This window comes from Thermobia domestica, chromosome 13, assembly GCF_964235325.1.
Source record: "Thermobia domestica chromosome 13, izTheDome1.hap1.1, whole genome shotgun sequence".
Taxonomy (NCBI): Eukaryota; Metazoa; Arthropoda; class Insecta; order Zygentoma; family Lepismatidae; genus Thermobia; species Thermobia domestica.
Window position 1 is genome coordinate 162,609,440 of NC_137466.1, and position 24,363 is coordinate 162,633,802.

A 24,363-nucleotide genomic window follows, 5' to 3' on the forward strand; every position below is an offset into this window, starting at 1 on the left:
GAGCCAAGTGCTGCGCGGTGTGCTGTGTTCCCAAAACCCCACCACCACATATCCCATCTGGCGGGAACACTCTTCGACGAATAGTTTAGAATAGTGTGACCAACTACTTCTGGGACAAACCCTGTATTTATGTATTGTAGGAGCCGATATGTAAAAGACACAGTGTTAACTAGCATATTATAAATATTGTTATTGTGATGGTGACACCCATACTGTTTGTAAGTATATTTATTTAATGTACACAATTAGAGCTTTAACCTATAGTGTACACTGGGTCGGAGATTTGGGCACTTAATATCTTTAACATTAACGTGTAGGCATTTGCCTAACATCCGGTCTGTATTCTTAACATTAATTTGCGTGCTTAATAATAAACGTTTTAATAACATTATTTCCATTAAATAAACATGGGAATATCATTATCAAATACATTCATCAATGATATGTGAATATCACCTTCATATAAATTCATTTCATTTTATTAGAAAGTTCACTCTATACGTATACAAATAATAATAATAATAAATTATCCTGCTCCCCTACTTTTCTACTCGTCTTTTTCCTTTTGCCATATTTCTTCGGCCTTTGCAGCCCAAGGTCGTCTGTCTTGTGAATGAAGCCCAACCCAAGATCTAAGAATGAACTGGCTACGGATGACGCCATCTTTTTTTTGTATTTATGACGATGTTCCAATTGCTTCAGAGAATGGTGCTTTTACACACACAAAAATACACGCGTCCTCATGCTATGTTTGTAAATGTATATACACACCACCGCACACAAAAGAAACAGAGAACTTAATTTCTATATTTCTTCTTTCGTTGAAAATAAACTGTTTACGCAACATTTTTTCCTAAAATAGAAATGTTAATTATTGTTTAAATAACTAATAGATGGGTGTATATACACTCTTATAACAGTGTTTGCAGTGACTTTGCGTTTTAAATTTCTTACTCAGCATAAAAACGTATACTTTTGTATCAACAAATAAAATTTTTCAACCGCAATCGTTTGTTAATAACTGAATAAAGTTTAAAAGTTATCTTAAAGAAGAACAGGAATGGGTACAGCTAGTATAGATTAGCAGCTTTGATTTAACACGGACCATTTAAACACCTTTTACTACATGTTAGGCGTATGCATCGTAGGCTATCGTAAAAAGTAACACAATAGTTCAACATGAACAGGAGATTTGTTACAGAAGTTGTAGCGTTGTAAAACTTCATGGGCACGTACAGTGGAGTTCCTAAAACTCGGCAGTCGAGAACCCGGCAGTTCGGATAACTCGGTTGCACCCTGACAGGGCACAGACTCGTAAAGGCTCTATGACTTCATGAAGTACGCATTTTTCCTTTGTTTAAGGGTAATTGGACAGTTTATTCTCTGTTGTATTCTCAAGCAACCAATGCACATAAGTTCAGTACTGTATTTTATGAATAAACACTCGTACTTACTCTTTTTTCACTCCATTCCCGATAACCCGGAATTTTCACAAATTTGGCCACATTAGGCCGAGTTTTCGGTACTGTACTGTACTAAATTTGTAATTCATTATATAAATAACCTTACACTCCATAAATTTATATAAAGCAATAGTTTTAAACAGCATTGTCAATTGGGAAAGTCGCTAAATCTAGGGGATTCGAGTTGCAAAATTGCGACAAAATATTTTTGCAATTGGCAACTTGTTTTCGTGATTTTTCTAAACGACCATTCGGCGACTTACTTAGCAAATTTAGTGACTTTTATACTGCGAGCAACTTGTCCATCTGTAAGCAAGCACTTAGTTGGAAACTAGGTTCAGCAATAGAGCCTTCATCTCTGGAGTATGGGGTCCCTGGTTCGATCCCACCTAGAGTCAAGTGAGCTTTTTAGTGGGCAAACACCATATGCGTGGGGTTTTTTCGGGGTTGTCCCGTTTCCTCCCATTTTCCTTCATTCCACTATTTCATTCACTCTCATCATCACCACCTCTTTTAGCCTACACGCCATAACTGTGGGACGTAAAATCTGAAAAATTTTATTTCATATACCTACTTTGAAGCAACCTTGGAGTTTCTTTTATTTGTTTTCGTTTGTTTTAATCAGCGCAAGCGATGACAAGCTGGCCAAGTATATATGTATATAGCGTGACAACTCGTCAACAATTCCTCTTTGTTTTCTGTTACAACGTGTCCTCTAATAGAGAATAATCCCAACCTTCAATCTCCTTTAATTTACACAGTTTCCGTTAAGAAGCAGAAATAATACAGCAATAATAGCAATAGTAGCTTAAAGTGAAGCGGGTGTTAGATCTTTCCCCTTATGGACTTCCATTTTTTGTGTAATTTTTAAAAATCTTAAATAAAAAAATGATCAAAGCAAATAACTTAGTCTTGTTAGTCTGTGATACACTTTCGAAAACCTATATGATATATTGCCGAGGCTGCATCATATATAAGATAAGGTTTATAATGAAGACAGTGGTATCTTGCCGAAATTGTAATAAAGATTAATAATAATAGGATTTTATTTTTATTAAGTTAGACGTAGTCTGGAACTTAGGATGAAAAGTACCGGTACTTTTTAAAACTGTATAATATAAGTACTTTACAGTGTTAATTTTGTTGAAAGTATTAAGGCTCCCAATCCTTTTTTTTTTTTTTTAGCAACTTTTCAACCCAAATTTTTATCATTTTCTCTTGTTTAGCGACTTGTTTATGTGAACGTTTTGGAAATACTTATCTTTTAATTTAGTATAAGAAGGTTTGAGTGTTGTATTCTAATAGATGATATTGCTATTTAACGTAAATTAAATAACAATAACGTCATCATCATCATAGGTATTTTGCCATTATTAGCAGGTCACTTGCTGCAACTGAGAAGCATCTATGCTCCACGGTCTTCCGTTAATCTCTTCGTATCCACGTATGAGTTTTCAGTTTTGATTTCGTCTATTAATTGTAATCCCCTTCGTCCCCTCCATCTCTTTCCTGCCACTGTACCCTCTATCGTGTCCCCCATGATACAGTTCCTTCTTAACCAATGTCCCAACCAGTTTCTCCTCCTCTTCTTAATAATATCTAAAATTGTTCTTTTCTCCTTCACCATTTCTAACACCCTCTCATTCGTTTTTAGCTCGACCCAGCTATTTCTCTCTATTCTTCTCCACACCCACATTTCCAAAGCTTTGAGTCGTTTTTGATCATTTTTGCGTAATGTCCATGTTTCTGACCCATACAATAGAATATTCCACACGAAGCATTTTATGAGTCTTTTTCTCAACTCTTTATTCAAGGTCCCACAAAATAGTATTAGGTTTAATAATAATATAAAGGAATGGCGAACTAGTTGTATTTCTAATTTCCATAGTATTAAGTTAATAGAACATTTTACATCACGACATGATGTCGTTTACCTACCAGTTTACAGCACTGGTTGCAACCCTGTTGGAAAGGTGTGTATTTTCTTTTCTAGTTTTTCACCCATCCGAGAGTGGCTCAGGGATTGTCGAAGCCTTTGATAAGACGGAATCGTAGAGTAAAGTCGGCTCCTGATCACATTCTTCTTAAGTGGCGAGTTTATGAAAATGTGTCTTTTAAGTTGTTAATAATAATTTATCAAATAGAGTAAATGTTTTCTTTGCTATATTACAGTAATAAACAAGTAAATTGAAGTAATTTTATAGTGGATAAGTTGGCTAAAACTGTCAACGAGAGAAAAAGCCTTATCCATCAAGCAGATACCAGATACACTCCATAAGATGACTAATAATGTTTATATGTACCGGAAGAGAAAGAGAGAGAGAAAGGAAACCAATTTAAGTAAAATTGAAATCTGAGTAGTATTTGAGATTCGAAGAGAGGTAGTAGGGATACTGCGATGTAGGCGGGAACAGCAATTAGTGAAATTGCTTTGTACGTGGATTCTTACGAAAACAAAATCATCTTGTTCTTCTCTCTCTCCCTCTCTCTTTCTTTTGTTTGTTTGCTTCTCTGTAAACTTTCTGTTTGGAAAATTAATCAGCAGTATTTGTTAAACCGGCTTTTGTGAGGATTCAAACTTTGTTTTGATGGACTTTCTGTCGATCTGTCTGAGAAATAAAGAAAATTCTCAATCTTTTTCATTTCTTATTCGAGTGAAAGGTCAGACAGTGGATAATGCAAATTATTATTGACTAACTATGTAAGTATTCGATTCGAGAATATCTTAGTGAACGGTTAAAGTTTTTCCACTTGCTTTTAGTAGGTCAGGGCAAGAATTCGAATCCAGCCTATCATCCTCGCTTTTGTTTTCTCAGACCATCAGAATAAATGCTAGGAATGCTAATTTGAAATACTGAAACCTTGGTTGAATTTTTTCCTTATTTAGTGTGTACCTTCCGTTGAGGTCTTCAATTCTTCTTTGTTTCCCATTCCATTTATCTCCCGTTGAAAAAGAGTTTCAAATTCTTTATTTACTAGGCCTATGTATTAATATCTTCCTCTGAAAGATCTTCATATGTTTTCTTATTTACGATTTGCCTCCCATTGAAGTTTCTTATTTTTCATCTACTTTCCTTTAGTTAAATAATATCCACCTAATTCCTTAATAGACTACCTGAAGGCCTCCTTCCTAGTACTGGATTTATAACTAACGTTCTGTGCATTCCATGCATATACTCCTCATGAACAAATTATATTGCCTATACTAGACTTCTTGACCATATTACTCGCAATATGTTCGGTAGTATTTTGACCCGTATCCACGGGCCTAGGGGGCCGGGCCCTCCCTAAATTTTTGCTGGCCTCCTAAAATCTTCACAGTATACTTGCAAATGAACTATAATATGGTTGGATCGGCTTCTCCTAAGTTCTATCGCCTCCCCACATTTTGGGGCTGGCTAGGGGCTTGGTGGTGTGTCCATATCGCAGGGTTCCAAGTGTGTAACCTTCTCCATTCTTTCGTTTGATATATAATTTTTTACTTCTAATATTTTTCTGAAAACATTGTTTTCATCTAACTCTGCTCCGATTATTTTTCACAAACTTTATTTTCGTCTAATTTATCTCTAAATATATTTCTCGTAACTTTGTTTCCGTCTAATTTTGTTCCGAATATTTTTTTTTTCTCAAGATTCTTCCAATTATGCTCCAAACAGGGTCGGATCCAGAATTTTCTGAGAGACGTGCACCAATAACTACCAAAATAACCAATCACACTGAAACTTTTCAAAGTGATATATGACAATATTTTTCACTCTGACACCGCTGATACATAGAACAGGGGGGGGGGAGTATTTTAAAGAGGATCGCAAGTGTTATGCAGGAAAAATTTTTCTTCTCTCCTCTTGGCATCTCTTTTTTTTTCCCTAATTGACAAATATTATATTATTTTGCTTAATGAATCCTTTTCCTTCAACCTTCAGAAAATCGACTTAAACTATTGCTTTTGCAAAGCTCTCCTTTCTTTTAAGCACCAAATGGAAACATGATGGCAGAAAATTTCGTAAAATGTTGCTATTTTCAATGTTAGCTTCTCAATTTAGATAGTGTATATTTACTACGAAGGGGCGGGGAGTGCACGTGCAACGGTGCACCTCCTAAGTTCGGCCCAGGCTCCAAATATTTTTCTCACAACATTTTTTATTTTATATATTTAATTTTGCTGTGAATATTTTCCCCCAGATTGCGTTTTCGCCTAATTATGCTCCGAATATTTTCTCGAGTTATATTTAAATCGTTTTTAAGTCTATGTATGTGCATAGGCCAATGGTTCTCAACAGGTATGTCGCGACACATTGGACAGTCATGTGCATTCAGTAAACTGTGTCGTCAGTCAAAAAAGGTTGAGAAAGACTCTGCCATAAGCGAAAAGACCTTAACTCCACATTTTTCGAAAATCGAGATATTGATATGGGAATGTTCGTAGTACAATTCTGCATCTATATAACGTGAAATTGACATGGTTTGACCAATAGGTAGGGGGTAATGACGTCATGAGTGTTTACCTTATGTTCAAAACTGTAACTGAAAGTAAGCAAAAAGACCTTAAGTGGCAATTCATAAGCAAAAATTTTTAACTGTATTACCACACAAATTTTAGTTCGTGAAAATATATTTAATAGAGTTTTACTGAAATACAACAAATTTGAACGTACAGCCTAAGCCAAAATGCGTTTTGCTTATTTTCTCGAAAGTATGTGAAATTGAGATAAGGCCTTTTCGCTTAGCACGGCAGCACTGATCTTGACTAGCAATTCAATGCCTATAAGTCGCAGTCCACTGGTGGGTGTTGAGAGTGTTTGATGATTAGTGAAATTCTTGTTATCAGACCGAACTGTTGCTTTGTAACTTAACAGTTATTGGACGTATAATGAAAGATGAATATTCTGAAATTTCAGTTGGGGCAATAAGCATCTTATGTCAATTTTTATTATATGATTGGGTGAAACAAGATGAGATTATTTATTATATTCAAGTGGAAACTAAGCACAAGAAGAGACTTGATACATTTTCAGAATTACTGCTGAAAATCAATCCCGATTGAACATCTGGTTTACGTAAAAAGGCGGGAGGAAAGAAACCCAACACATATTCAAATCATTCCCTGATTTGAAAATATACAAATATTTTCCTTTTCTTATTTCTGGAGTAACATAGTAATTTTCTTTATACGACCCTTGATTTTCTGTGTGGGGTTCAGACTGGGAACGGTTTAGAAACATTGGTCTACAGTCTACACAACTGAAAACGAATAAGTGGCTTTGAAATAATACCGACTTTTTTTTTTAATTGTAAATGTACGTTAGCTTTTCTTCATCCATTAACGCCTAAGTTGTCGATATCTCGGCGTAACAGTAGTGTAATGTGTGTTGCGGACTTTATAGGTATTAATACAAGAAAAAAAAACACTTGGAAACAAACAATTTAGGTAATTATTCTATAAAACACAGTCTTTTGACTGTGTCTGTGGTTAGGATTTACTGTAGGGAAGAAGGAAATTATACCAATTTCAGTATTTAAGATAGACTTATCTCATTGCTTATCTCAAGGGTTTGAAATAGGGTCAGAGGAGTAATTGAATAGAAAGCTTTTAAGTGCTTCCCTGAAATTATTGAAAATTTACTACCAGCAATCAAATAAAAGTAGACCTAGTTGTGATAAATAAGCATATAACCGCCTATCACGGGGATAAGGTGCTCGAGTCCCCCGTCTCTCTCTTTCTATAATATACCTGGTATACATTGCTATTATATGGTAACGGCGTATTATCAACATAGTTAATAATGACTTCACGCACATATATAAATCACATTGATTGATTTACTGTAAGAACTTCCTCGTGGCTAATATATGGTTAGTGTACACGCATTTGGCATAGGACACCTGGGTTCGGTTCCCGGTGTGAGTTTATTTAGTTTTGATCGCACGTTAAGCTGTAGGTCTGCGTCTCACATAACCTTGCTGCTAAGAAGTACGCTAAATTCTAATCATACCATACCATACTATTTACTATAGACCGTATTTATTTATTTATTTATTTATCACATCAGGTTAAATGCGGTTGGAATTATGTACACACGTTTTTCTGAGCGAAAATATCATTTATTTATTTATTTATTGGTGCAAATTTTGAATACAGCCACCATCCAGATCTTGTATAGTGGGTTTCCTTCAGTGGCGGATCTAGCCTGGAACCAGGGGAGCTTAGGCCTCAGTTTTTGGGGAGACGAAAGTAATTTAAGCAAGCTACTATTTATATATTTTGAAAATTATAGTAAACTCATGATATATTTATCGTCGTCTGGGTTCTTGCTGCTTTGCCCCCTAGTTTTTATCTAGATCCGCCACTGGCGCCCTTGTGCGAAAAACTTCTCTTTTAAAAGAATTGTGTGTCGATAAGATTTTCTGTGTTCATCAAGAATAAAGCAATGAATAAATCATGTCCATAAGTTCGAGTTTAAGTCGAACCCTGACCTTCTCGGCTAATAAGACTGAAACACTCAAACTACTCTACATCGCTCCATAAATAAGTTACATTAGTAAGACATATTTCCACTTACACTTAACCATTCTTTTTTCTTTCTCTTTATTTACTTATTTTTATTTCTCGTTTTTTAACGGTGTTAAATATAAGTAATGTTCGGAAATACTGTATGTAAAAATAAATAGTCATTAAATATTAAAATTATATGTCATTAAATTTAATTTTCACGATACAAGAAGTGTTTAAGTAGATTTGAAGACGAAATCAGTAAAATCAAAACATTAATGTTTCAGTAGATTCATAAAAAGCCGTCCTGGGAATACTGAAGTTTTCTTCCCTCAAGTGCCGTTAAATTAGTTGATTTTTTCTTTGTTTTTTCCAAGTATCTATTTATGTACATCTAACCGTTTATATGCTATTTGGATGATGACATAACACAAGAAAACAATAAAGTAATATTATTTTAACTCTTTGTTTTTAATTGCCCCATTTGCACATGAAGTGGATTATTTAGTCAACGTATTACATGTTAGATACAATGACTTGTACTGATCGGTTTTTTTTCGAAAGTTTGAAACAGAAAAAGAATTGGCGGGAACTAATTTAACTTTCTATCGGAATGTCAACCATTTTCAACAGCGAGTGACAAATCGACCTGTTGGGTTCGGAGAGAATTGCTCAATAAATATGCTGACAGTTGAAAAACACAATGGTGGAAGGGGAAACAGCAAGCAGCTTGTATGTACTATACATGTGTAGCAGACAGCAATAGAATAGGGAGGATGTAGAAAATATAATTAAATGATGGATGGTCCATGTTACAATTGTGTTTTAGTTGGTAACATTGATGCTTCTGAAAGATTTAGAGACCATTAGATGAAATTTCGATAGCTTAACTCCCGATATATTGGTTTCCCATAATGGTGAGTTGGTGTGAATGCACATATAAAGTTGGATTTTTGTACTTTAAGCCGTAGCTTTACGGTATTTACTTCTCTTTTATACATGTATATAAGAGTAATTAGTTTGTCATTAGATGGCAAGATGTATTTCTAATGCTGGAATGTATTCGTACGAGATACCTAGTGTCCCAAAATTCACTGCTGGTTCTTGTTATTATATTAAAACTTTTTGTCCAAAAGAAGAACAACAAAATCATCTTAAAGAAATAAGCTGAAATTTCGAGAATACGAAGACATTCACAGATACATTCAAGTCATTCCCCTAATGGAACTGAGGAAGATAAATCAGTATTTTTGGCAATCGGTATCGAACTCAGGACTTCGCGATTGCAAAGATAGGACTTCAACTACTAGCTTACTTTCTCGTTAAAAACAAATACATTAAATGTAAACAGGGGTCGTTCAGAGATAAACAAATTTATATATATATTTACTGCATTGGCATATGCAGAATTTCGTCAAGAGAGTTTTAGTTCATATATATATATATATATATATATATATATATATATATATATATATATATATATATATATATATATATATATATATATATCCACATTTATGCTTCGTGGCTAAGGGAGGGCGTGGTAATGATGAATGACACCGAAGAAATCAAGAAAACGGTGGAATGAACTAAGTGCACTGAGAAAAAAAAATGTAGGTGGCGTACTTAAAAAGATAGGTTACATGCGTAATTCCTGTAGTTTTTGGACTTAACGTACAGCAGAAGTATAACTGAAAACGCAGTTTTATAATACTTTCTGCATAAATGTTCCACCTATACGTACTTTCCGTATGAAACAATGTAGGCGGTCAGGATCTCACATACAAATGGACGTATATAACATATAGCTGACGAAGGCAACATAAATATATGCACGTGATATACGAAAAACTGTTAGATGTCAGACATCCTGCAACGGTATGATGTAACATCTAAGGGCAGTGCCTATGTAGCATATGGATAACGTATGCTCCATACTGATTTCTATAGTAAGCAAGAGGATACCGTATATTTCTACAATATACCGCTGTCCAGAGAACGGATTTTTCTCTGTGTGAGAGGAAACGAGAAAACCGCAAAAACACCGCACGCGGTTGCTTACCCACCAAAAATCCCACATGCGAAGAGTCGGATCCAAACCTAAAGACTTCACGCACCAGAGGTGAGCGCTGTACCATTGAGCCACTACATTAAACATGTATTATTGTGCATATGTCTAGCTAGTTAGGTAATCTGTAGTATGTCACCATTTTTACATAAAACTCGTTCATTTGCATTTGCGATCTAAATTTTGAAACAGAAGTTATACTACTTAAAATGTCGAATGTAAAAAGTTTCAATAATCTACTTGAATTACCTTAAATGCTATCATTCAGTCATATCATAGGCTAATGATCACGGAAATTAAGCTAGCCGCATATTGACTAGAATACACATCAGTCAAGTTAATGATCACGGGAATTAAGCTAGCCGCATATTGACCAGAATACACATCAGTCAAGTTAATGATCACGGGAATTAAGCTAGCCGAATATTGACCAGAATACACATCAGTCAAGTTAATGATCACGGGAATTAAGCTAGCCGCATATTGACCAGAATACACACCAGTCAAGTTAATGATCACGGGAATTAAGCTAGCCGCATATTGACCAGAATACACACCAGTCAAGTTAATGATCATGGGAATTAAGCTAGCCGCATATTGACCAGAATACACATCAGTCAAGTTAATGATCACGGGAATTAAGGTAGCCGCATATTGACCAGAATACACATCAGTCAAGTTAATGATCACGGGAATTAAGCTAGCCGCATATTGACCAGAATACACATCAGTCAAGTTAATGATCACTGGAATTAAGCTAGCCGCATATTGACCAGAATACACATCAGTCAAGTTAATGATCACGGGAATTAAGCTAGCCGCATATTGACCAGAATACACATCAGTCAAGTTAAGGCAGGGGGAGACAGGAAAGGATGGGGAGAGTGCCTGAGTGCATTAACCGTGTCTCAATCATAACTTTGAGAGATATTTGTGTAGCATGTGTTCGGGCACGTATTTGGTACGAAGCTTTGTCCCAATGTTCACAGTTCCGTGCCTGTAGTGCGTCTTGGCTTGCCTGCCTTGGTCTCTGCTCAAAATGCGGCTATAGCGTACGAAAGATTCACTTTAGTCTCTTAATAGGTATAGACAAAAGAACATGAAATTCCTTGTCGAGCTTCTTGTTTAGCATTCATAGAATCAAATATATTTTAGATAATAAAGCATTACCTAGGGTGAGAACATATTTATATAATCGCCATTATTATTTCTTTCTTTCTTGGTAAGAAGTATATCAACGCCACTTGTTCATCACGTGAATGTGTTTGGTTTGTATGGCGTGATACCTTCTAAATTAATATTAAAACCGGAAGTGGTAGTACATTTCTATCAGTTCCGGTTTTAGTAGAGAGATTAAAATGGAGATGGAATATATTTTTGGAAGTTTTAATTGACTGTAGAAGGCCGCTTCTCTCTATCTATTTATTCTCGTACACTGAGAAAAAATATTGTAGGTGGCGTACTTAAAAAGTTGGGTTACATGCGTAATTTCTGTAGTTTTTGGACTTAACGTATAGCAGACGTATAATTGAAAACGCATGTTTTATAATACTTCCCGTATAAGTGTTCCATCTGTGCGTGCTTTCCGTATGAAACAATAAAGGCGGTCAGGATCTCATATACAAATAGACGGACGTATATAACATATAGCTGAGGAATGTAACATAAGTATATGCATGTGATATACGAAAAACTGTTAGATGTCAGACATCCTGCAACGGCATGATGTAATATCTAAGGTCAGTGCGTATGTAGCATATGGGTAACGTATGCTTCATACTGATTTCTGTAGTAAGCAAGAAGATTCCGTATATTTGTACGATACACCGCTGTCCGGAGAAGGATTTTTCTCAGTGCATATCACCTATTTTATTCTATACCGAGCAACGTTCAAACCTGAAATCTGATTTCTGCTACAACCGGTTCGACTAGAGGTTTAATAGAGAAGATGGCACCTATTCTTAGGACCCAGAATCTATTCGTAAAGATCACTTCTTGCAATCTGTTGCCGTTTTTACTCTAAAGTTAACCTGGAAGTGGTTGATTTCTGCCACTTCCGATAAGAGAAAAAATGATACTATCCATAGAAGTCGAAATCGATTAAAATGCATCTTGCTATGTATTACCGTTTTCACTATATAGCAATCAACGTTAAAGCCGGAAGTGACATAAATCATCCACTTCCGGTTTTAGTAGAAAGTTAAGGATGAAAATAAAATATATTTTTATGACACTTAATCAACTGCAAAAAACCGCTTCTCGCTATTCGGTATCATTTTTACTTTATTCTGATAAAACTGGACATTGTTGACTTGTACCACATCCCATTTAGCATTACCTCCAACAAAGAGACTAATTTCTAACTTTTGACCATGTACATCCTCTCTAAAACTCATGGCAGGGATGGAAAATGAACCGGTTCTCGTGAAAACGCTCCGGACTTGATGCTGAACCGGTTCTGGGTTGTGACTGTTGTTCAGGAACCGGTTCCAGAACCATTCTGTTTTTTCAGGAAATGGTTTTCGAACCGGTTTTGAGATAATAAGGGCAGAGAGGAGCGGTTCTTAAACCGGTTCTGAGATATCAAGAAAATGAAGAACCAGTTCTCAGATGTTAGGAAAAAGGCCGAATCGGTTCTGGGTGCGGTTCTGAGCTTCCGGTTCACGAGCCGTTTTCATGCGAAGTGGTTCTCGGCCCTGCTCTGATTCATGGTGATCCATCAAGAGTTCTTGAGATTTTATGTCTTCTGGACACACACACATATGGACAGATAAAGTAAATATATAAAGGAGTTTTGGTAAAACAATTTGCTTAAAAACTTGCGTAATCTCATATTTTTAGTAGTGAAAGCTTCAAGAGCATACAAACGCCAGGATACGTGATTATTGTATTCATATCTTAATATGATAATTTATATTTTCCCAGTATCTTGTAGAACTGTGTAACAGTCCTTGCGTATGCCACTACTTTACTGTATAAATAGAAGTACATGGTAACACTGCATTGACTCGTATATAACAAGTAACGTAAGCACCGTTTCAGGAAAATGACTCAGAAAGTTCGTGGAAACTTTGGCACCAATTTAACACTTTTTCTCTGGTATTTTGGTAGTTGTGTTCTTCGGTCGGAAGAAGTTTTACTTTACCTTAAAGAATCTCAAGGTCATTGCCAATGTCATTGACAGAAAGTTGCTTGTTGACAAGAATTCAACTTGGCAAGCATCAAGTGATACATTAGAACCAGAGAAAAGCGTCTTGGCTCATTCTTCTCTTGTGAAGGGACGTATTTAATGAAACGGATGAGTTTCAAACATAGTTGAGTTTAAGATGTTCTTGACGGCGTGTCTTGAGCTAAGTAGTTGATCAGATTCACACAGGAAACCAAAAATGCATTAAACTGACGTTTTCAAGTATATCATATATGTATTATATTATGATGTACAGTGATATTTCGATTTATGAGTTTAATACGCAAGAAAAGTTTTACTCACATGATTTTAGTTCCCAAATAGAAATAATGAGGTCCAGTAATTTGTTCAACATTTCAACAAATTTTAATTTAAAAATCAGTTAATACGTGCAATAGTATCTCGCTAATTAAGAAGAGAGAGAGAGAATGAGAATAAACAAAAGATAATACACTCGTTAGGCTGGTCATTACTGTGAGAAAAGTTTTATCACACACTCATACATCATTGCAATCGCACAAGACGGTGCTAAGCTCGAGCAATGGGCACCATGCAAATATACCCCTCCTCTCTAGATAACATGGAACTGTTGGTGAGTACACTGTTGAATGCGCAAATATTTCAAATTAATGCACCAGTTTTTGGCATGTGGCTGTCCGATCCTCCATACTCATGAGCACAAGAAGTATCTCCTCTCGGTTCGTGGTATGACGCGGCTATTGGAATCCTGAGTGAATTGTGTATTGCCTTGATGGATTCTTCGATTCTATATTCATGTCACTTTGGCTGGACTGAATTCAACAGGGGTGCTAATATCACGAAAGGGTAATGCGCAATCAAAAACGAAACCTACTGAATGGCTGGCGCACTCGACAACAAAGCGTTCCTCGATTGACGTCACTTCAACTTAATTCTCACTGAACAGTGACTCTCTTGCCTGTCTTCGGTTGCTATTTCCACGGGGCCTGTCCGGCGCACATGATGCATCATTTTACTGCATTTTAATGGACTAACCATTTTATATCCTTCCATTCTGTATACATTCTTGTCTGATCTTGTGTTCTTCACCATTAACAGTGCATTTAATAGTAGGTGCATCAGCCTTCAGGCCTAATATGCTACAAATGCGTTTTTGAATTACTTATATTAGAAATGAATTACTTATATAAGAAAGTTATATATTTTTTTTTAATGTCGGACGACGCCATATTGCATTATTGGCCGACTTTTGTCGTATTGCCTGTAGTATACATTAAATAAAATGAAGTAAAGTAAAATTGTAATTCTGCAGAATCATGATAGGTATATTAAGTTGTCAAGATCAGGAAAGTAAATGAATAGTCACAATAAGATAAAATTGAGATTAAATTCGGGAAGGAGTTCCAGCGGAATGAAGAGGGCCAACTATCCAAATGGTCGGGGTGAAAAATTGGGAAAAGTGAACATTTAAAAAAAGAATTGAAAGTGTATATGATACTTGTGGATGTATGTATATTTATATTACGTGTGACAGTATGTAAACAGTGTAAGAGGTAGAATTTTCACTAAATCCCTTTCCTCTTCTGCACACCACACTAGAGGATGTTAACACTACCGCATCCACCGCTGAACTCTGTATACATTCTGCAAATGGGGGTGAATCGTGTATCTCCTTGGTGTTTATTTTTAATGACTAGCAATGTATTGTTCTAAGTTGATATGGTTTTTCGGTAACGGCATTTTTGTATCATATTACAAACAAATTACGAGTATTGTTGTAAGATAAGAAAGAAGAGAGAAATTGGATTTCTAAAATGCGTTTACTTAAGGATTTGTCTTCCCATAAGCAAGGAAGCCCTAAAAAGATAAAAAGGAATGACAAATAAAGAGAGGAAAACGGTAGTATGAAATATGTAAAATGTTACAATTTATAAAATGGTGTCAGACAATCTAATATAATTATTGAACATAATGTACATATCTTGCAATGTTTATTGTAAGAAGAAAAAAGTGGTCGTTACAATCAATATACCGTCTAATTCCTTTTGTATCATTTTTTTCGTCCATCCGAGCCTCTAATATATAAGTTATCACCACCCCTGTTCGGATTCTGCAAAATATTGATAACTGATTTCTGCAATTCTCAAAGCGAATTTTCAAGTTTGTTTTTGTCACAAACAAGACTCCTATGATGTCTTTTTTAATCCATTTTTTTAAAATTTTCTTTTAGGTATGCATAATTTAAATAGTTAATCGCCATCAAAAGATGTAATCCGTGGAGTGAACTTTTTAGTTATAAATAAAATACATGTTTTCTGATTTCTCTCGTGTGAAACATCTCCAAATACTTAGACGCTTTTCTTCGTAATCTCCGTTGAGTTTTCTGATCTATTATTGGAAACTAAAGCAAACTTTCAGTGCTAATTCCACATAAGAGCCATCAGTTCTTTACTGTTTTCTTAATAGCATTACTTAAAAATTAATGTAGAGCTTGTAGCTTGCAGGTTATATATAGGCGTACTCATTTGTTGTATCGTACCTAAAAACGCTTAACTGCGAGTTATATATATAATAGGGGATGATAGGAGTACAATAGAAAGAAATGCAGAGATCTTATTAAACGCTTGCAGGGACATGGGTTTAGAAGTAAATACAGAGAAAACTAAATACATGGAAGTGCGTCGGGACCGTAATACGGCAAATTATGGATGCGTTAAAATATTAAATAATACTTTTGATAAAGTGAATAGTTTCAAATATCTAGGATCAATATTAACAGAGGAAAATCATATTCACGAAGAAATTAAATGTCGAATTAAAGCAGGGAATTCGTGTTACTATTCGGTTCAAAATCTCTTGTCGTTGCGAATTCTGTCGAGGAATTTGAAGCTTAAAATATACAAAACGATAATCATGCCTGTTGTTCTGTATGGTTGCGAAACATGGTCGCTTACTACGAGGGAAGAACATAGACTGAAAGTATTTGAGAACAAGATCCTGAGAAGAATATTCGGACCCAAGAGGAACGGGAATGGGGAATGGCGGAAACTTCATAACGAGGAACTACATAATTTATACGGTTTACCCAACATTGTTAGGGTCGTCAAGTCTAGGAGGCTTAGGTGGGCAGGTCATGTAATGGAAGAAAGTAGAAACGCTTTCAAAGTTTTGACTGGAAGACCAATTGGATAACGTCCATTAGGAAGACCTAGGCGCAATGGAGGACAATATTAAGATGGATTGGAATACAAAGTAGAAAATAGATAGATAGATAGATATAGAAAACGTTGATTATATTGGGTTTGACTAATTTCACAAAGTTGAATAACTTATTGCCATAATAACTCATGTTCTGCTTTCGCGATCATTGAATAAAAATTATGTGCATCAGAATAGGTGTTATCTATACTGTAAAGTACGGATTCATACTTTATTAATTACATACTTTTTCCTTTTTGTTTTCAGCTTCAATAACAGCAAAGATGTTGACAATTTGCACTAATAATAATCATGCTACTTGTTTAGAATTAGGCAGGATATTTCGAATTTTAAGAAGATTTTCAGCATCTCAAAGTCTGCTTAAGAGGAACTCGTTATAAGGCGGGACGCCAAATTATCTAAAAGCCATTTACAAAATATACTTAGTGACATTTGTAAATTTCGATCTATGATGTATATCTATGACTGCCGAGATATCGAAATGGCTATTTTTATTTTCTCTCGTGTTGGCATCAGTAAAATCACCATCGATGACATTATTCTTGTTCTTGCCGGTCCAGTGGCTTCATTATTACTTCACTTCGACTTAATTGCCAAGAAGCTGACGCCACGAATGTTCTGTATCCTGTGTTTTAGTTTTAAATGTTCATTCATGAATACATGTGTTTCTTTCCCTTCTTCTAAGAAAAATTATTGGCTCCACATGGTCAACAAGAATGTCCCGTTTTAGACTTCCTAAAAGGTGGCAGCCCTATGTCCACAAGACGAAAAATACTTCTCGAAAATGAGACGAGAAGTACATTTGTAAATTCGAAACGAGACGATAAACATAAGGAATCTCGTCTCGTTTTCCGAGAAAAGACGACAAATTTCAGGAATCTCGTAGGCAACATTATCTCACCCGAGTCTTACGTGAATATCAAACACTGTTTTAGTGTTATACGATTCGTAATATAGGAACTATAATTTGATAAAGTGGTTTTACAAACACAATGAAAAGTATTTATCAACGAGTAAAGATGCACAATTCATTATGCAAAAGTAAGTTGTCTAAAAGTTTTACTTACCATCGTAATGAGACAAGCGTACATATAGCTATGTTCAAAGTAAGGACCCCTTTGCAACATATTTTTTTAATAATGCTGACATTCTGACATATGCGCACTGACTGTCTCATACCTTGCACACAAAAATTCATTTGTAAGCACGTCGGTAGTGTGTGCACTTCGTGTCGATTGCTGGGAGGGTTTAAGAAGAGTGAGTGGTCCAGCATCTTTAAAATAAGGTCATTTAATTATCAATTTCATGATAGTAAAACGTGTGAAACTGGTAGAGATTCATTGCTAGTTTTAGAGTAAACATCACAGAATGTTATCTACTGGAGTGTCGTTGCTGCACGACAACGCAAGCCCCAAATTGCAAGCCTCTCACCTCTCTTTTGGATTCTATCAATTGGCCCACCCCAATACAACCTAGACTAGGAGCCGATAGACTATCGCGTCTTCATGCCTGTCTATATATACACCTCCCCCCACCTCTCTCTCTCACTCTCTCTCTGTCTATATATATATATATATATATATATATACCATGCAGAATTAGTACAGTTTCTACAGAATAGGGTTTTTCCTTCTTGATGAAAAGGGGTCATTTTCAGCACACAGGAACACTTGCCGATAGCTGACAGCAGGCACATATTCAGTTTATTTCGGGGTTTGGGGGGAGTGTTCAAATTCAATATGAGGAAAAATATTAAAATTTGTAATATCACCTTTAAAGTTAGACTAAATTAACAGAAAAGTCGAAATTTTGGGGAGTCCGGATCCACAAGGTCCACCCCCTGCGTATGTTCCTGGCTGATAGCATTTCATTTCTGATCACTTGGAAATTACTGTAACTTGGAATACAGTATATTTTGAAAAGTTGTTGAACCATGAAAAAGACTTTTCTATAAATTGTCAACATTGTCAACATATTCAAATTGTTTATTTTTTTAAAAAAAAATTACAACGTTAAAATGTATATCAAATTCCTATTTTGTGTTTTTTTAATTGTTTAAACATAAGACCTATCTTTTTACCAAACAAAAGCTTTTTAGAGATTATCCAGATTTCTACATATCTGGATTACGTCCAGAACTCAAGAGTCTAAATAACTGAAGCACCGCTGTATGTCTATCGAAAATACTGCTAGTACTGCTACTTCCTAACTGAAAATACAATATTTGGTGTTTTCAAGAATGACTTTAGAGAACTTTTCTACTTCTTCTATAAATAGTACTTTTAGGAAGGCGGGATGAGGGAGTCCTTTATGTGAAATTAACTCCAAACATTTTTCCTTCACGCGAATGATCTGCAATAAATATTCTTATTTGTAAGTAGTTTAAGGTTGTTGAAATCTTCAGTTGGTATTATTTTCTCGTCACTGGCACTGGAAAGGAATAAAAGATGTAGAAGTACTATCAAAAGAGAGCCAAAAAATACTGCTGTAGACAATAGGACGCCTTTGTCGCTTTTTGGACAATAACCTAACTCGGTTATCTCGCTATGTTCAAAACTAGAATCGACAATCCCTTCCCTCTCTTGTTAAGACCGATTACCGTCGTTCGTCCGTGCATTACGTTATCAGAACTTAAGAAGTTAAGTGATTTCCCAACCGCTCTCTTTTCTATACACGTTGAGATTTCTGAAAGTAAAATGAAGGAGAAAATGCCTCTTAAGTTTTTGTTTTGCCTTCTTTTTATGTTCTTTCTGGCATACATCATCTCTTTATCTGCTCTTTCTTCGTGTATTTCCGCTTTTTATCATTTTCACTTCGAAAAAGAAAAAAAAGATTCCTCTGTTCCTGTATGCGTTTCTGGAGTATCTACTGAATGTTTATTGTATGCTTAAGAAGTGAAGAAGAAACGCCATTTTGAGCGTTTGTATTGCCCAAACATAACAATAAAATATTTTTTTCAAGGAAACCAACATTTATTTGTTCTTGTTGTTGAACATAATTTTGTTCCTTACTTAAATAGATAGATACAAAATATATTTTATCTAAAATATGTAAATCTTGCAATGTTAATTGTGTTCCGTGTTTCAAATAGATAAATACATAGATATTTTATTTATATAACTCTCGTAGTGCTGTAACAGAAGCTCTTATATATATATATATATATATATATATATATATATATATATATATATATATATATATATATATATATATATATAGCAGATGGTTTCCTGCATGGAGAGCGTAGGATACTGAATGATCATGTATAAACCAGAGGAAATAATAGTAATTAAATGAGATTTTTTGTTACTGAATTATAATTTACTCTGTATATACGATGAAAACGCATTTAAGAACACACAGTGCAAATTCAAAGATTTGGTCCACATTCGATACACAGAAAGAATATTTTAGCAGGTGATCTTAACACGAAGCTTGTGGCATATCCCAAACTTGTTATAAAAACATACAGTACTAAACAGAATTTCTAACCATTCCAAGCGGTCTCATAAGAAACTCTTTGGTAGGCAGCCGTTTATGAAAATGCTGAATGTCTTATCTGTGTTACGATATTATACGTTCTTTTCAGACCATGACATAGGTGGGTGATTGTTGTTGCCGAATCCCAGCTGGCAGTGAGGACTTGTCCCACTATATCCCACACAAGGCATGTACGAATAGGGCACGCTAGTCTGCCCTGGAGGGATGAGAAGTCGCGTAAGCGTTATCTTGCTAAAAGACAGAACCGGGAGGATAGGATTGATGACTTCACGAATGTACGATTTACTAATCAAACTCCTCTGAATCAAGGCTAGAAGGGAGCGAGGCGTGTAGCTAATTGCACCTCACACGAGAATTCCAGGAGTGGGTCCTGTAGGACGAATGCGTATTTACGCTGGATCTTTCCGCTTACCTGCACGGATACGAGTGCCACTATGTCCGAGACACATTCATAGTTGAAAATCACTGCCCTTCATTTGCCTCCTGTTTCTCCTGGAAAAGAAAAACTTTTATTGTTATTTCATCTTCTTTTGTTTTACAATATTAAAATAGTTGTAAATTAATGTGAGAATTAGTGGTGTTTTTTTTTCTATTTTTTTTAATGTGTTGTGGGAGGAAGTGTTAATGGTTATTTGAAATGCCTATACCTTTCTATAATACGCTTTATAAGAATTTATCCAGTTAGTGAAGATAATTAGTATCTATTTTAAATATGTTTACAAGAATCTGTATAATGTTGGAAGGAAACAGTGAATACAAATAAAGAAAATTAATATATTCTAGATATATTTTCGTCAACGTCTGTGAATGCACCTCGTCTACCAGACGAAGGAAAATTTGCATTGGCATTTTACGGGCCTTGCCATAATATTACGTGCAAATGAGAGCCAATATCTCCGAAGATAATTAATACCCTCTCTTAGTATGATTTATAAACTATGCACAATACAGAGAGAGAGAAAAAATATCTGTTGTGAGTGTACTGTGGGAAAACCTCTGTAAAAAAACTAATGCTTATGCCAACATCTATCCATACAAGGTCACAAGAAAAAAAAAATATTTCAAAGTTGAGATATAAATAAATATACAGGAGTTTGCAAAGAATACCGACAACGTTGGGGAGGTGATTCCTGACACCAAGATAAGACGAAAGTATAGACCAATCTGGATGCACACATGTTTCCTTTCGGAGTTATAGGCTACCGAAAACATGAAAAAATGAACTTAAAAGGCCCATAACTTCAATACAATGGGACATACCGCAGTCGGGTCAAGACTCCACTTAGGAACTAGTATGTGCCCTATCCAAATATCCAAGTTTCAGAATTCTGTGGTACTTCCGAAAAAAAAAATCTATATCTATATCTATCTATCTATGTATCTCTCTCTCTCTCTCTCTCTGTTTTATATATATATTTATATATTTAAAGATAGTTGAGTACTTCAAATTATATGCCCATTGCCAAACTCCCTGTTTAAAAATTATTGCGTGAATATTTTAGAATTCTGAAATAGGTATTTTTGAATGGCGCACATAGTAGTTCCTAGCTGAAGTCTTAACATGACTACGGTAGGTCCCATAGTTTGGAGCTATGGACCTTTAAAGTTCAGTTTTTCATGGTTTCGGCAGCCTATAACTCCGAAAGGAAGCATTTTGTGCACCTAGGTTGGTCTATGCTTTTTGTCTTATCTTGATGTCAGGATTTACCTCCCAAACATTGTCGGTGTTGTTTTGAAACACCCTATATCTGTCATAAACTTTAAGGTATTTTTTTCAAGATCCATTTCACTTTTTTTTTTTTTTCACAATAACTCCATCGGAATCAGTTAGAAGGCTCAGTTAGAAGGTTATCGACTTGGCTTGACCACTTTTACCATTCTTGTTTATGAAGGGTAGTTTCTTGAATATATTGCGCAAATATGCTGTTATTTTCTTTCTAATTTTCCTCCTACACACACACACACGTACACAATCACTCACCGCATACACTCTTGGCCGCGATCAAGACGAAGAGAAATAACACAATACGAAGTTTGATCCACGAAGGAGAGAGAGAGAGAAAAGGTTTTAAAGATTTGTTTCCAAAAGTTATTAAGAAACTTGGCTTCGAGACTTGGAAACTCCGTCTTTAGTTTTCCAGCATTGACTTCCGAAGCGGTGGTGTTTATCGCGTGATTCGGGATTCAAGGTTCGGCCTCCAATTAGTCCAGGATGTTCATTCTCCCAGCCACAGAGAGGGTATCACACTTGGCCTACAATCCAATCTTCAGAAGTTTTGTTTCGTTTCTTTTCTTTTGTGGTTTCTTTCTTTCTTTCTTTTTTTCTATCTCCTTTCCTTTTTAAAGTCTTTCTGTCTCACTGAAATGGAAAGAGAAGTAAAGAAAGAAAGAAAGAGGCGGCCCAAACATGCAAAGCCGTCTTTATCCAGCTCCAAACTTTGTCAGGTTGGAATCACTATGAAAATCCCATTCCATTCCACATTTAAAACTAAAGAAAACCTCCACACACACACACAAAAAAAAAAAGTCTTGATTCCCACACGCATAGGTACTCACACACACTCATCTTCAGTCTCGTCAGACAATAGACGTTAAAGGTATGGCAAAACGCTTAAAAAAAGTCTGATTTAGACCACTTACATAAGGACTTTTTTGTTGATTAAAGTATTATTATTATAGGAGATAAAACCAAATGCTTCCAAAGAGAATGGACAATGCGAAAAGATCTTAAATCTTTACTCAACAAAAGATGGGAAGTGACTCTCTGACCTAGTTTTCGTTCTGGAGCTGTGGCTCTTAGTACACACTTGAGCAGAAGATATCAATAACTGATTATGGCTACCAACAAGAGCTAGTCTCACTGTTCTCGTGAAGAGAAATGAATAATGCAAAATTTTAGGGCCAAACAACTTTTATGTAATTACTGCTTATATATTTGTTCTACAATATTATTAACGAACAGAAATGTCCGAAGATATATATATATATATATATATATATATATATATATATATATATATATATACACCCAGGTTTGAAACGCATGTTCTGATATCTCTTATTCTTAGAAAGCTTGTAGTTGTATTATGAATACGGTACTTTATCAAATAGCAACAATAAAATTGGATATAAGTCCGAAGGCACTTAAAGGCAAAAAGAAGTAAGTCACTACTGTCTCTTCTGAAAATTTAATAAAAATGACTTACACCCCTCGGAGGGGGGTGCCTTTAAGGTCTGGATATATATACATATATATATATATTTGGCGTCTATAGCCACCCCCCCTCCTTGACGCTCATTTATACACTTGATAAAATGGGCTTCAATCCTGCTTTACACTGGATAAAACGGCAAAATATGGTTTAGTTCCTCCCTTGATCATGCCCTGGATCCGCCCCTATATATATATATACATACTAGTCGATAGATCAGATTGAGCTCAACAAAATGACACATTTCGATGTAAATTGGCATTGCGTACGAATATTTTCGAGAAAAACTAATTTTTATGACGTTAAAGCGTATGTCGTTTTTTTTGCGAATCCAGTACAATCAACAGACATTCGCAGGGATTTTTTCCAAGAGGGGAAAACACCGATTCCTCCCAATAGGGACACATATGTGTGTGTGTGTGTGTGTTTTGTGTGTGTGTGTGTGTTTGTGTTTATGTGTGTGTGTGTTTGTGTACAATTACCCTTCCTAGAATCTTGCTGTACTACAATCCGAGACATGTTTTATTGATAGATATGTGTCAATAACCTCACGCATCACCATTTGCTCAAGTTAACACAAGACAAAGGTATGTAAATTGCCAGGTACCATTCGAGACTTAATAATTATTTTATTGTTTAGCCAGACGACGGGCTTGCATCATTCTTTCTTCTCCTATAGTCTAAATTAAGGTATTATCTTTTCGTCTGATTTATCTGAATACAAGATAACATGATCATCACCTTTCTACGCATGTTGTCTTGTAATTGGCGGGATAAGGGCGAGAAAAGTCATTGGAATGCATTCCTCTTTTGATGTATAAATGTGTGTGATCATGTGTTATGTTTTGTATGCTCTGTTATTCACGCGTTCCGTGCTTTACGTGTGAGGATTTTTTTTTTAAAGTTGGAACAAATATGGCTACAGTTTGGTAACGTCTTCTCCTTGAAAATCCTCCGTTTGTCAGTTTTTAAAATGACGAATCATTGACAGGGCTAGCAAACAATGACAATTACGTAAAATCATACAGCTATATCTTCGACATATCGAGGGGCCACATCAAGAGAAATTCGACTTCTAGAGGTAAACTTCGACTCGTAGACGGTCGCAGATATGGAAGTTCGAGCTATCGAGGTTTTTAAATATGATTATGAAACTCTTAAAATGTGACTTATTGAGGTTGTAATTTTTAAATGTTCGACTTACAGAGGTTATTTTAGTACTGTGTGTTATGGAAAAT

General features: G+C 35.4%; 1 protein-coding gene and 1 long non-coding RNA gene across 29 annotated transcripts in view; one reads left to right on the forward strand and one right to left on the reverse strand.

Moving 5' to 3' along the window:
* The window catches only part of LOC145668699 (uncharacterized), an 867,338-nt gene that overhangs the window by 694,224 nt on the left and 148,751 nt on the right, over positions 1-24,363 (reverse strand). For all 3 annotated transcript variants that reach the window (XR_014128072.1, XR_014128071.1, XR_014128070.1), the window contains exon 2: positions 20,326-20,405. This is a non-coding gene — a long non-coding RNA (uncharacterized LOC145668699). The remainder of the gene's footprint in view (positions 1-20,325; positions 20,406-24,363) is intronic.
* The window catches only part of trol (terribly reduced optic lobes), a 1,284,884-nt gene that overhangs the window by 679,204 nt on the left and 581,317 nt on the right, over positions 1-24,363 (forward strand). The gene's annotated exons all lie outside the window — the stretch shown is intronic.